At 49.2% G+C, this 12,380-nt stretch overlaps 1 protein-coding gene across 9 annotated transcripts in view; it reads right to left on the minus strand.

Moving 5' to 3' along the window:
- The window catches only part of ADCY6 (adenylate cyclase 6), a 50,040-nt gene extending 49,189 nt beyond the window's left edge, over nt 1-851 (minus strand). For 5 of the 9 annotated variants that reach the window (XR_011540404.1, XR_011540403.1, XM_070621163.1 and 2 more), the window contains exon 1: nt 712-845. The gene's annotated coding sequence lies outside the window, so the exon portion shown is untranslated. Of the gene's footprint in view, nt 1-711 lie in introns of all 9 variants that reach the window. The other 4 variants (XM_070621164.1, XM_070621160.1, XM_070621159.1 and 1 more) reach the window with 2 other exon arrangements.
- Nucleotides 852-12,380: the final 11,529 nt, after the last annotated feature.

The raw sequence follows: 12,380 nt of genomic DNA on the forward strand, positions 1-12,380 counted from the left end.
TTCCCCAGCCCTTGGTCTCCCTAAAGACCGCAGAGGGCTCTTACCTCCACGGGCAACCATCCAACCCCCACCAGGCTCCTGCAACTCACAAGGGTACTCAGGAAAGGGGAGGGTATGGGAGAGGGGTCCCCAGGGCCTGATTCCACTTCCAGCTCTGCAGTCAGGCCCCAGAGCCCGTTCTGAATAAAGTCTGCTCCCCCTGCCCACCCTGCAGGGGGTCCTGACACCACCCCTTTCACTCACAAAGTCTAGGGGGAGGGGAGCGGGTTTCATGCAGGCAGCGGGCATACCCCCCGCCTCCCTGCCCAGGCTGCCTCCCCCTCCCCTAAATACAATCACACTGTACCCCAAACTCGGAGGGTCGCCCCACAGCCCTGCTGCAAAAACCTGGGGACAGCCCCTCCCCCAGTGCCTGCCTTTCCCCTCGTCGGAGCCAGCCGGGAACTCGCTTCGGGTGGAGGAAGGGAGGCGGGCGGAGGGCGCTCGGGTGGGGAGCCTCGAGCCCGGACCGGGAGTCCTCGAGCCCCCAGCTCCTCCCAGACCTCCGTGTGCCAGCCCCAGCGGCCTCAAGGCTCCCCCAACACCAGCGACACCACCCGTCCCCGGCTCCGCGCCCCCACAGAAGAACTCTCGGGAGCCGTGCAGTCTCCCAGCCGCCCCGCCACCGAGCGCCGGCGCCGCCACCTCGCCCAGCTCCAGGCGCCGTCTCACCTGCCGCCCGGGGTCCGCGCCTCCCCCGGGCCCCCGCCGCGCCGCCCCCGCGGGCTCCGGCCGGCCGGCCGGCCGTCCCGCGGTCCTGCTCGGTGCCCGCGCGTCCCGGCCGTCCCTCCCGCCGTCCGCAGCCCGCCCGGCCCTCGCCCCCTCCCTGCTGTCCAGCGCAGCCGCCCTCTACCCCGGATCCAGAAGTCCCCTCCCCGCCGGCTCCCGGACTCCCCGCCTTAAAGGCACAAGCTCCCTTTGTCTGGGCACCCCCTCCCCTCCCCAGACGCCCGGCCGAGTGGCCCGCTCTCCTTCCGAGGAACAGGGTAGGGGTGAGGGAGACCAAAGAATGGGCCCACTCCCTCCGCGCGCCCCCTCCTCTCCTCCAGCCGCTCCCTCCCCCAGTCTTGGGAAAACAAGCGGCTACTGTTCTGGGATCAAGACCCGGGGTGGGGGGAGGGGGGGCCGCCGTCCAGCTCCCCCTTCCCTCCACCCCCATGATGCATCCTCAAGCATTCTCCTCCCACCCTCACCCGAGGGGTCTCCAAGCGCGCCGGCCAACCCACCCTCTCGCCGCGATTACCGCCCCGCCTCGCACGCGGAGGGTCGGGGTCCCCTGGCGCTGAACCCGTGCCCGGCGCCCACTCCTCAGCCCTCCCTTTCTCCCTCCCCCGAGCCCCCACCCTGCCATTCCCGCCCTGCCTGCCACGGCCCTGCTCCCTCCCTCGGGAACTCAGTTTAATAATTAATTAAGATTTCATTCCACAAGGCGCCAGGTGTGTGCGGCCTGCTTCCCTGCACACCACTTTTTTCCTCCTCCTCCAACCCTCTGGGGCACGGCCCCGACGCGACGAGAACCTGCTGCACCCAGAGCCCAGAGGGGGACTGAGGGAAGGGGCACTCTCCACGCTGCCCACTGAACCCACTCTCTCTCTCTGGGGAGCCCCTCCCTCGCACCTGCCAACGTGCAGAGTCCGTACCCTGGCACCTCTTACCCAAAGGGTTGTGCTTCTCTGCTGAGGGTGGGGGATAACGGGGGGGGGGGGGGTGCATTGCTAAGTGCACGTACTGAGAAATTGTTTGAGACTTTTATTTATTTCCCACGTTATCAAGCACGGTGCAGCAGCCCAAGTTACCTGGGTGATGGGAAAATCACGTGGAAGCTGCTTTAAACCCTTTGAGGGTGAGAAAGATGGTGTAGCCAGAAAGGGAAAGAGGGTTAATTCCCAGGATGTAGATGAGTCTGACTTTAGAGGAGGTGCCAGTCCTCCAGATCTGGGAGAAGGGCAGCTTGTCTGGCTTCCCTTGGAGGCCGCCAATGGTTCCCTCAACCAGACCTGTAGCTCCTCCTTCCTTTGGCAGCCCTTTCCCCATCGGAGCTATCTAAAGCTGCTCCCTCCTCAGGCTCAGTCCTCCCTATATTCTTGTCCTTCAAGGCCCAACTCTGTCCAGCCAAATCCCGGCTGGGATTCCTAAACCCAAGACAGAGCTTGAGGCAAGGGACAGAGGGGAAGAATTAGGAAAATCCACTTCCATCACTTATCGGGCATATATAATTACAAACCATATACCTTGGGTGAATCATCACTTCTTCTCTGAGAGCCTCATCTATAAAATGGGGATAAAGCTATTTACCTTGTCTTTCTTACAGGATTTTGAGGATCACCCAGAAAAATGGTTTAAATGAAATGAAATGAAAATGAGAGAGAGTTTATTCTGCCACATACGATCCTCGGTTGTATAGGCCCCGCCTGTTATTTGACCTTCACCTGACTTGTCCCTTCAAGTAGCCAGTATTCTCAGCACTATCAAAATTTCCTCTCCAACCTGAATCCAGTATTTGCCACTTACTTCTTAGAATAATATGTTTATGGGCCATATGGGGAAAATACAAAAGACAATAAAGGAACAGGAAATGTGTGCATTATGAAATTTTATGTTTGGAATGGAAGGCTTTGTCCCTCGTTTTATTTTGGAATGAAAAAAAAACCATGTGGACACCAATCAAGTAAGTTGGAGAAGTATGCTAGGGGCCCGTCTCCGGGCGTTTTAAGTCACGCTGGCCTCCTCTACCCTAGTGTATGGCTAGTGTGTTATTCCTGCCTCCTGAATTCCAGTTCCAGTTCCTGGAGGGCAAGGCCACCATCAGCACCTTACTCAGAAGATCTGTTTCCACCACTATAGACTGTTGGGGCCTTAAAAATGATTCCAGTCTCTTATTTCATAGATAGGAAACACGAGCTAGTGCTAGGCATAAGGGAAATGCTCAATTATTGGATTTATCATTTATAGGATATTAGAGCAGGAAGAGGTCTTAAAGATTATCTCATTCAGCTGCTATCCTTTTAGTAATTATAATAGCAAGCACTTATATAGCATTTACTATATGCCAAGTATTCTTCTAAGCCCTTGACATAAAATAACTCATTTGTCCTCATAACAACTGCATGGTGCTATTATTATCATGCTCACCTTAGAGATGGGAAAAGTGAGGCCCAGAGAGGTCCAATAATTTCTCCAAGGTCAGAAAGTGGTAGGTCCAGGTCTGAACACTTGCAGTGTGGCTTCAGAGTCTGTGTTTGTAACCATCATGCTACACTGACTGCAGAAAACCAAGCCCCTGAGATGGGAAGTGACTTGCCCATAGCCACACAGCTGGTTGGTGACAGCAGTAGGACTAGAACTCATAGCCACTGACCCCACTTCATTCCTCTTTCCACTGTGCCTCACTATGATTATGCCTGTATACGTCATAGACATGGATTGTGCCAGTCCTTTCCTGGTATTTCCTCAGAAGCACAACATTCTTCTGCTGGTGGGTGGGCTTCATCCCCATTTGGCTGTGGGGAGTGCATTGAAGGATGGGGACAGTGGGCCCTTGATCTCTAGCTTCGTGATCCAAAAAGTGTGAGGACCGCTGTTACTGACAAACTGCAAAGGGCCAGGGACTCCTCATCAGACCAGCAGGTTCGAGTCTGGGCCTCCCACCAGCCCCCTCCGTGATGGAGCATTGCACGTGCAGGACATGGTTCAGTCAGACCATCTCTCTCTGAAATGCACCAAAGAGCCTGTGGGTGAGTATCTTGGGAGGAAACACGGACTCTCTAATACAGTGGTTCTCAGACCTCGTCTGAGCCCCTAGAGGAAATGGTATTCTTAGCAGAACGTGATGAAATATTAACATGTTAAAATAACTAAATACATAATTTTGTGATATGCCAGATCTAATAGAGCCTAGAATCGCAGGCACAAAAGTTTTAGAAAGATATATTTGAAAAACCTTAAGATTGAGAAAATTCTATCCATTTTTCTTTCTGTGAACTGGGACAAGATGGCTGTTGCTCAGTTTTCGTGGTAGAACACCTTGATCCGGGTTATGGAACACCAGCCCTGCTGAGCCTAGTCTGAGAACCACTACAATAAGTAAAATATTCGGAAAGGACCTCCATATCCCAGGATGGGAAACAAACAGTGAGTCAGGGAGCAATTGGAAGGTTTCAACCCTGACAAAGAGAAGGAAGGAAAAAAAAAAGAGAGAGGCAGCTGGCATGAACTGTTTCTGTTTTTCCAAGTCCAGCCTGATCTCAGTGACCTCGGTTTCTCTAATACAGACCACAGTGACAGTGATATATTCTCAACCTCTCATTTTCAGGAAGAGGAAATTCCTACAAGAAGAGTGTATTATATGTAAATGCAAGTTCCATATAACCATAAGTGTACCTGGACAACAGTCTGTAAATATCCAGTGTTGAAAACACCCCATAACCTAACTAATGGATGGACTAAAGTCCCGTGAGCCTTCCCTGGGTTATTTGGGAAACAGCTAAGCGAGCCTCTGCCTACTCCCTTTTGCAAAGCAAGGATTCCTTTTACAGTGCAAATAACCATTCCCTAACTTTTCTATCTTAAAGATCAGATTTCTACACATTGCATTTTCTGAAAGAAAGCTGTGTAAAGACAACCCACATTCATTCAATCCAGCAAATGTACCCTGTCCACTTCATCATGCCAAACATGACTGCTGCTACCACCACCACCCCAGAGGCTCTTGGCCTCCTCTAGGTCGCAGGGTTGGAGGAGGCCTTGGCCATAGCTGGCGCCACAACCACTACCTCCCATGGAAATGGAGGGGCTGACTGTAAACTCCAGAGGGACACAAACTTCTCTTCCTCATTCCTTAGCTCCTTACCATTCATTCATTTGTCCATTCTTTCCACAAGTATTTATGAAGCATCTACTATGGCCAGGGACTGTTCTGTTAATAGGTGCTGGGGGTACCGTAACTGAACTCAGCAGACTGGGTCTCTATTCTAGTGGGAGGAGACAAAAACAGTGAATAGGTGTAAAGATAGTTGATGGTGATAAGTGCAATGGTGACAATTAGAAACAGGGAAGGATAGGAAGCGGCTGGGGAGAAACCTAGGTTGCGTTGTGGAGAGGCCTCTCCGAGGGAAGTGACATTTACATAGAGATCTGAGTGACAAGGAATCAGCCATGCAAAGAATCTGGGTAAAGAGCATTCCAGGCAGAGGAGACAACTAATGCAAAAGTCCTAAGGCAATAGCAAGCTCGCTGTGTTCAAGAAACAGAAAGTCAGTGAGGCTGAAGCCCAGTGTGTCGGAGGAAAAAAGTGCACAATGAGGTCAGAGAAGGAGGCTTGCCTTGGCTAGCATCAGAGCTCATAGGCCAGGATAAGGAGTTTGGATTTCATTCAAAGTGTAATGAGAAGGCTTTGGAAGATGTTAAGCTCGGAAGTGGCATGATCTGATTTATGGTTTTAAAAGATCATGTTGGCTGCCAGGTAGAGAATAAATCAAGGGATCAAGAGATGCAAGGGAAACCACTTAGGAGGCTATTATAGTGGTTCAGGTAGAAAAGAGCAGCGCCTTAGAAAGGATGGTAATAGTGGGCTGTTGAGAAGTAGAAGGGCTCAGGAAAGGTTTTGGAGTTGGAGTAACCTAATGACCTGGTTCCCTCTGCATGATTTATCCATATCAAATAATCATCAAAAACTGATGCATATTTATCAGGCACCTATGATGTGCCAGGCACGTGCTAGGCACTGGAAGTTACAGTCTGGAGAAAACAAACCCACCGCCTCCTGCCCTACTGCCACAGGAAGCTCCAGGCTGGGGAAGTTACTGCCCATCCCAACCCTGCCTCATTTTCAGGACCAGAGGCACACCTCTCACCCCACCCCTGCACTGGACTCCAACGCTGGGGTTGATGGGGTGCGGGGAGTGTTTACAGTTGGAGAATTGATGCCATAAAAAAAGAGTCCAAAGTTCTCCCAAGATCTCAGAGCAAAGACCAGGGGAGCCCAAAGCTCCCACAGTGGGGAGAGGTTTCATCTAGGGCCACGAGGACAAGAGAAACCTATTGGTGCCCACACCACTACCCATCCTTCTCTGGGTCCCCAGAACCGAGCCTACTAGAGCCCCAGTCAAGCCAGACTTCCTTAGCCTTCTCCACCACCCGCTTCTGCTGCCCTAATACCCTCGTGCTTCCTTGGTAGATTTCTCAGTCTCGTGTGCCCTCTGGTGGCACATTCTCAACACTGCAGCCCATGGTTACTCTCCCCAGCTTTTTCACTGCTCAATCTACAATTTTCTCATCTAACTACATGCTCCTAGGGCAGTATGGGAAATTTGGAAATCCTAGGAAGGGCTGGGAATGTCATTGCATTAAGGCAAAGGGTCACATTGGTTTCTGAGCCTTAGAGGCATGAGCTAGCCCTCTGTCTATTGCCAGATTCGTCTTTTGTTTATGAGATGAATAAACTATTTTTGAGCACCTACTGTGAGCTGATCTCAGGTATCGAGATGCGCGAAGCTGACCCAAGCACAGATGATCAGACACTCCCACCAAGGGCTTTGAGCCTGGAGCTGGTGACGTGAAGAAGCTAGAGGAGTTTAGAATTGATTCTGCTCTTAGCGGCAATGCATCCAGTGACAGCGGCAGGAGCCTCCAGCCAGGCTCTTCCATGATGCCTAGTTCCATAATGCTTCCTGCTGCCTAATTTCTCTTTGTTCCTGCCTGTTTTTTAAGCGTGGTACTGTGGATTTTCCATCAATTCTGTGAGTAAGTCATTCCCTACTCTTCCAATAAATGTCTTTTCTGCTCACATTGGTTGGAGTCTGTTTCTGTTTTTTGCAATCAAGAAGATGCCTGGTACATTGGTCAGTTGATCAAGCCTTTCTGAGCCAATAACAATGACTTCCATATGCCATGCTGTTTTATTAAATGAGTGTATTAGTTATCTATTGCCACATAGCAGATTACCAAACAGTAAGCATCTTAATACACATTTATTATCTCACAGTTTCTGTAGATCAGGCATCTGGGCATGGCTTACTGGGTGCTCTGCCTCAAAATCTCACAAAGCTATAATCAAAGTGTCAGCCAGGGCTGCAGTCTCATCTGAGGCTCAAATGAGGAAGAACCCAACTCCAAGCTCAGGTGGTTGTTGACAGGACTCGGTTCCTTCAGGTTGTTGAGCTGAGGGCCTCAGCTCCTTGCCACACGGGCCCTTCCAACACGGCAGCTTGCTTCATCAAATCCAGCAAGGGAGAGTGTCCACCAGCAAGATGGAAGTCACAATCTCCAGTAGCTTAATCACAGAAATGCCCTCCCATCACTTTTGCTGTGTTCTATGCACTAGAAGCAAGTCACTAGGCCAGCCCACATGCAAGAGGAAGGGATTATCCAAGGACATGAATCCCAGAAGGTGAGGATCACTTGGCGCCATCTTGGAGTCAGCCTGCTACAATGAGGTAGCTGTTAGTCATCATTCAAGGCCTCGTTCAAAATCCCACTTCCTTCTTGAGGGCTTTTCAAGGCCCTCCTCAACCCAAACCCAGCAAAATTAACCTGTCTTACAAATGAGGAAACTTGAAGAGGTACTGGCTATTAGATAGAATTATTTTCAATTGTGTTAGGAGGAATACTGTTATTTTGGTGCTGTAAGAAAATGTTCTTTTTGAGAGATACTACTGAAGTATTTAGTGGTAGAATATGATGATGCCCACATTTTTCTTTAAACATCTCAGAGTAGTAAGGAGAGTGTCATAAGGTCATTCTCCCTTTGTTTCCTGATCTCCCTGGCTAGGCAGTTGCCATGGCAAAAGTTGCTTTTGTTCTTGCCAAAAGTGGTCCAGGAAGCCAGCTTCATATATGTGTATAAGCGGTGAGAGAGACTAAAAGGAATCATATTTAACAAATATCCAGCTTCCTCATCTCCTAAGCCTCAAAGGGCTCCCATTTGAGGGCTATGAATATTATATTCATAGATATATACAAACTCACTAAAGTTCTTCCATCAACCCTGAACAAAAGAATGTGGGGTTGGAGAATGAAGACAGTTGTCATTGCCTTATAGACACTGTCATCAATTTAAAAAGTGGTGTTCAGCATATGGCATTTCCCCTTCTGCATTGTGCTTGATCCTTCAGATCGGGAAGATAGAGGATCCTAGAGAAAGCCCAGGGTGGAGAACCAACTCCCAGAAATCAGTTATCACCCTGCTGGGTGCCAGTACCATCGCACAGATGAGGAGGGGGTGCAGACGCTCAGGACAGCGATCCCCTTTTATTTGATTTTGACCTAGCTGGATCTCAGCCCTTAGCTCAGGACTTGGGCTTAGGGGAAGGCGAAAGGAGCAGAGGAAGATACTTCAGTAGCTGCTGGGCTTGGCTCAGCTGGGCCCAGGGCTGCAGCAGGGCGTGGAAGCACCTAGTCGCTTCATGCAGTTTTGGTCGTAGGAAAACTGATGAAAAACTATGACCTTTTCTTTCTGGGCCTCTTTGCTTTGGTCTCCTCACTCTTCCTTTCAGCTCTCCTTATTTCTCTCCTCCTCTCTAAGGTAACATCCTCTCTGATTAAGGAAAATGTCACCTTAACCAAGAGCTCAAATTTTAACATCACTAAAAATGGGACAAACTGACCTCATATGCCCCAATGGGATGCACTGGGAAGGACACTACGTAGCATTCCTGCCAAAAATGTTTAAACTGAATCTAATCACAAATTAACGGTATATTTCTAAAAGAGTTGGCCTGTGCTATTCAAAAATACCAATGTTATGGAAGGAAAAAAAACAGCTGGGAAACTGTTCTAGTTTTAAGGAAACTAGAGAGACATAATTAAATGAAATGTATGATGCTCCATTGGATCCTCAGATTTTTTTGGTTTGAGTCCTAAGGATATTGTTGGGACAATTGAGGAAATTTGAAACAGACTGTATATTAGATAATATTGTAACAATGTTAAATTTCCCGAGTGTGATAATGTTTTGTGGTTATGTAGAAATGTCTCTGTTCTTGGTAAATACATGATAAAGTACCTAGGAATAAAGTCGATGTCTGCAACTGACTCTCAAATGGTTCAGCGAAAACACATATCTACATGGCAGATATGGAGAAGTGTTGACAACCAGTGAATCCAGGTGAAAGTTATATGCAGTCATTGTATTCTCGCAACTTTAGACCTACAGAAAAGTTTAAAATTTTTCAAGATAAAAATTTGAGGAAATGCCAGTTCAGAGTTTTAGTGCTAGCGGGAAAATACTCCAAATGAGGAAAGTGACAATAAACTGTGGTTCCTCTAAATTTCACATTTCCCACAGAGGTGGGGGGTGGTGCAAGAGTGAATATTTACTCAGTGGGCACACTGAGTGCTGGTGCCAGCAAAGCAGGGGAACTAAAAAATATTTATTTAGAAATAATTTGATGGAATACTACTCAGCCATAAATAAAGACAAAATCATCTTATTTGCAACATCATGGATGGACCCTAAGGGTATTGTGTTAAGTGAAATAAGCCAGAAAGAGAAAGACAAACACTGTAAGATTTCACTCATATGTGGAAGATAAACAAACACATGGATAAAGAGAACAGATTAGTGGTTACCAGACGGGGAGGGGGTGGGCGAAAGGGGTAAAGAGGCACATATGTATGGCGATGGATAAAAGCTAGACTATTGGTGGTGAGCAAGATGCAGTCTATACAGAAACAGATGTATAATAATGTACGCCTGAAATTACACAATGTTGTAAACCAATACGACCTCAATAAAACAATTTTTTTTAAAAAAGAATTTGACATCTTCCCCTAAACATCAGATTTGTCATGGGAAGTTTTAGAATTTTGTTAGACTTCTTAAATTTTACACAGTTGAGTTGTTTGTTGAATTGAATGGTTTTTCACTGCACAGGGATCGTCATAATCTTTTTAATGCTTAGGGCATCTTAATGTGTCCCCACACCCACCAAGGCAAACAGGCTGGGGCTGGGAGGCAGGGAAACCGGGAAGGCACAAGGGGCTGCAAAGGTATAAAAAGCCGTTTGGAAGTGGGTAGCTGTTATGTAGGAGGCAAGACATGCAAAGGGCCCAAGTCTGGGAGTCCAGGGGTAAAACTGGCTGGCGGGAGAATGGAAACTTTATAGTGCAGTCTATCCTTCACTGTTTTACAGTTCATGCAGTTCCATTGTTCATTTTCTTTTTGTTCTTGCTTAATATTAGGTAAAATTTTTTGTTTGCTTAAAACAAATGTGATGGGCTGGCCTGGTGGCACAGTGGTTACATTCACACATTCCGCTTCGGTGGCCCAGGGTTCGCGGGTTCGGATCCCAGATGCAGACCTACACACCACTTATCAAGCCATGCTGTGGCAGGCATCCCACATGTAAAGTGGAGGAAGTGGGCACAGATGTTAGCTCAGGGTCAATATTCCTCAGTAAAAAGAGGAGGATTGGAGGTGGATGTTGGCTCAGGGTTAATCTTCCTCACCAAAATAAATCCTAATAATAAAAATTTAGAAAATAAATAAAAAGCATGTTGCATAACAAACAAACAAACAAACCAATTGAGCCTTTCTCAGCCATGTTAAGAAGAACCAGGACAAGGGGGTGATGCTCCTGCTGGGGCAGAGCTCTAAGGGCCTCTATCAGCTGCCCCACCCTGCTAAAGGATGCCCAAGTCCACTCTGCCCCAGACGTTTGGAAGCCCTGGGATGCCTCAGCAGCCTCTGTTTGGGGAACTCTTTCCCCAGAGAGCTCCCACCGCTTAGGCCTACAATCTGAGTCAAAGGTCTCAGATCCCCCTCCCAGAGATTCCCTACCCCCGCCTCATTTCTTTCAACCTCAGCTTCCCTGGTTAACCTCTGCTCTGATGCTTACAAAGTCTGTAAACATGTGGGAGTGGAGGAAAGACTTGAACTGACCCCTTGATCCGTGCTGTGATTCAGAGTCCTAAAGTGTTAATGGTTTGGCAGGAGAGAAAGTGGGGTAAAGTCGAGGCCGCCGCCTTCCCCAGGCATCCCCAGGATCCTGGGATCCTGCTGTAAATCCCCCTTCCTCCACCTGGGGCAGCCCCAGCGTTCTGCTCATGTCCCAGCTTCATTCCTCCGGAATGGATTCCACACGTCCATTCTGTGGAACTGGAATCACCAGTCACAGGCAATGGACCCAGAAGGGACGCTGAGATCCAGGACTAAAACAAACATTTATCAAACACCTACGGGGGGCCAGGCTGAGCCAGACTCTGGGCAGTAAAAGAATGAGAGCGAAGCATCTCAGCCCTCTCACCTTCCCTCCTTCCCAGGTACCAGAAGGAACCCCCAAATCCCCAGAGCAGTCACGCTGCCTGCCCCCGAGCTCGGGCAAGAGTTGGGTCTGGAAGCCTAGACTGAGAGCCCAGTCCCTCCAGACAGACCTGGTGTGGGAAGGAAGGTGCGATCTTGCTGGGCACTGTCAGCAAGAAACTCTTTAGACATATTTATAGCAAATGCTGCGTCAGGGGATGGAGCCTGAAAGTGCCTAGAAGCATCAAATATCACCACGGGCCCAGAGGCAGAGCCCAGAAAAAGAAGACAGAGACTGCAGCAGGAGGGATCGAGGTTTGATGTTGGAGGAACTTCCCCAGAGTAATATCTGGAGTTGATAATGGGTATTCCCTGTGAAAGCTACTTTCACAGAGCTTTCTCAGAAGAGACAGGGAGATTTTGTTTTGCTCTCGGTAGAATAGCTACAAAGGGATAGACATGGAGATCTTTGTTCTCTGTCCTCATGGTACACAGATTTTCAAATGCCAGGGCCACTAAGTACAGTTGTGCGGGTTATGCCTTGCTGAGGAGGCAAGTGGGGACTGACATCCAATTCTAGATCAGTAGGGCAACCCCCAGCGCAGAGCTGTGTCTGCATGAAGACTAGCTGAAAGGGCTCGCAGAGGCTCTGCCAGATATCCTGAGGTCCCAACAACCTGGGGATCTGGGAGCTCAGAAAATAGGGTGAGCTGACCTCAGGGCAAAGGGATGACGGCTGCCTGGGAAGCCCTGGGGACCTGTATGCTGGAGCTGAGGACAGAAGGGGCCATGCTAAGGCATGGCTCCCAGGAGTGCAGTCAGGCTAGAGGTCCCTCTTAGCAAGGTGCCAGATACGGCAAGATCAGAGCCAGAGATGGGGGACCCAAGGGAGGTAGAGTGAGGAGGAAGAGGGTGTGGGTCCTGGACAGGACCCAAAGAGGGCTAACCCTGCCAGTCATCTCGCTGGGAAGGGGCTGAGAGAGGACGGTTCTGGGGACCTGGGGGCTGGGCTCCCAGCTTTAGCTCTGAGGTTCCTACCTTCTCTCCAAGGCAGAAGGGAGAGGAGTGTGTGGTCCAGCAACTGGACTGGAAATGAGAAAAA

The sequence above is a fragment of the Equus przewalskii genome, chromosome 5 (genome assembly GCF_037783145.1).
Source record: "Equus przewalskii isolate Varuska chromosome 5, EquPr2, whole genome shotgun sequence".
Taxonomy (NCBI): Eukaryota; Metazoa; Chordata; class Mammalia; order Perissodactyla; family Equidae; genus Equus; species Equus przewalskii.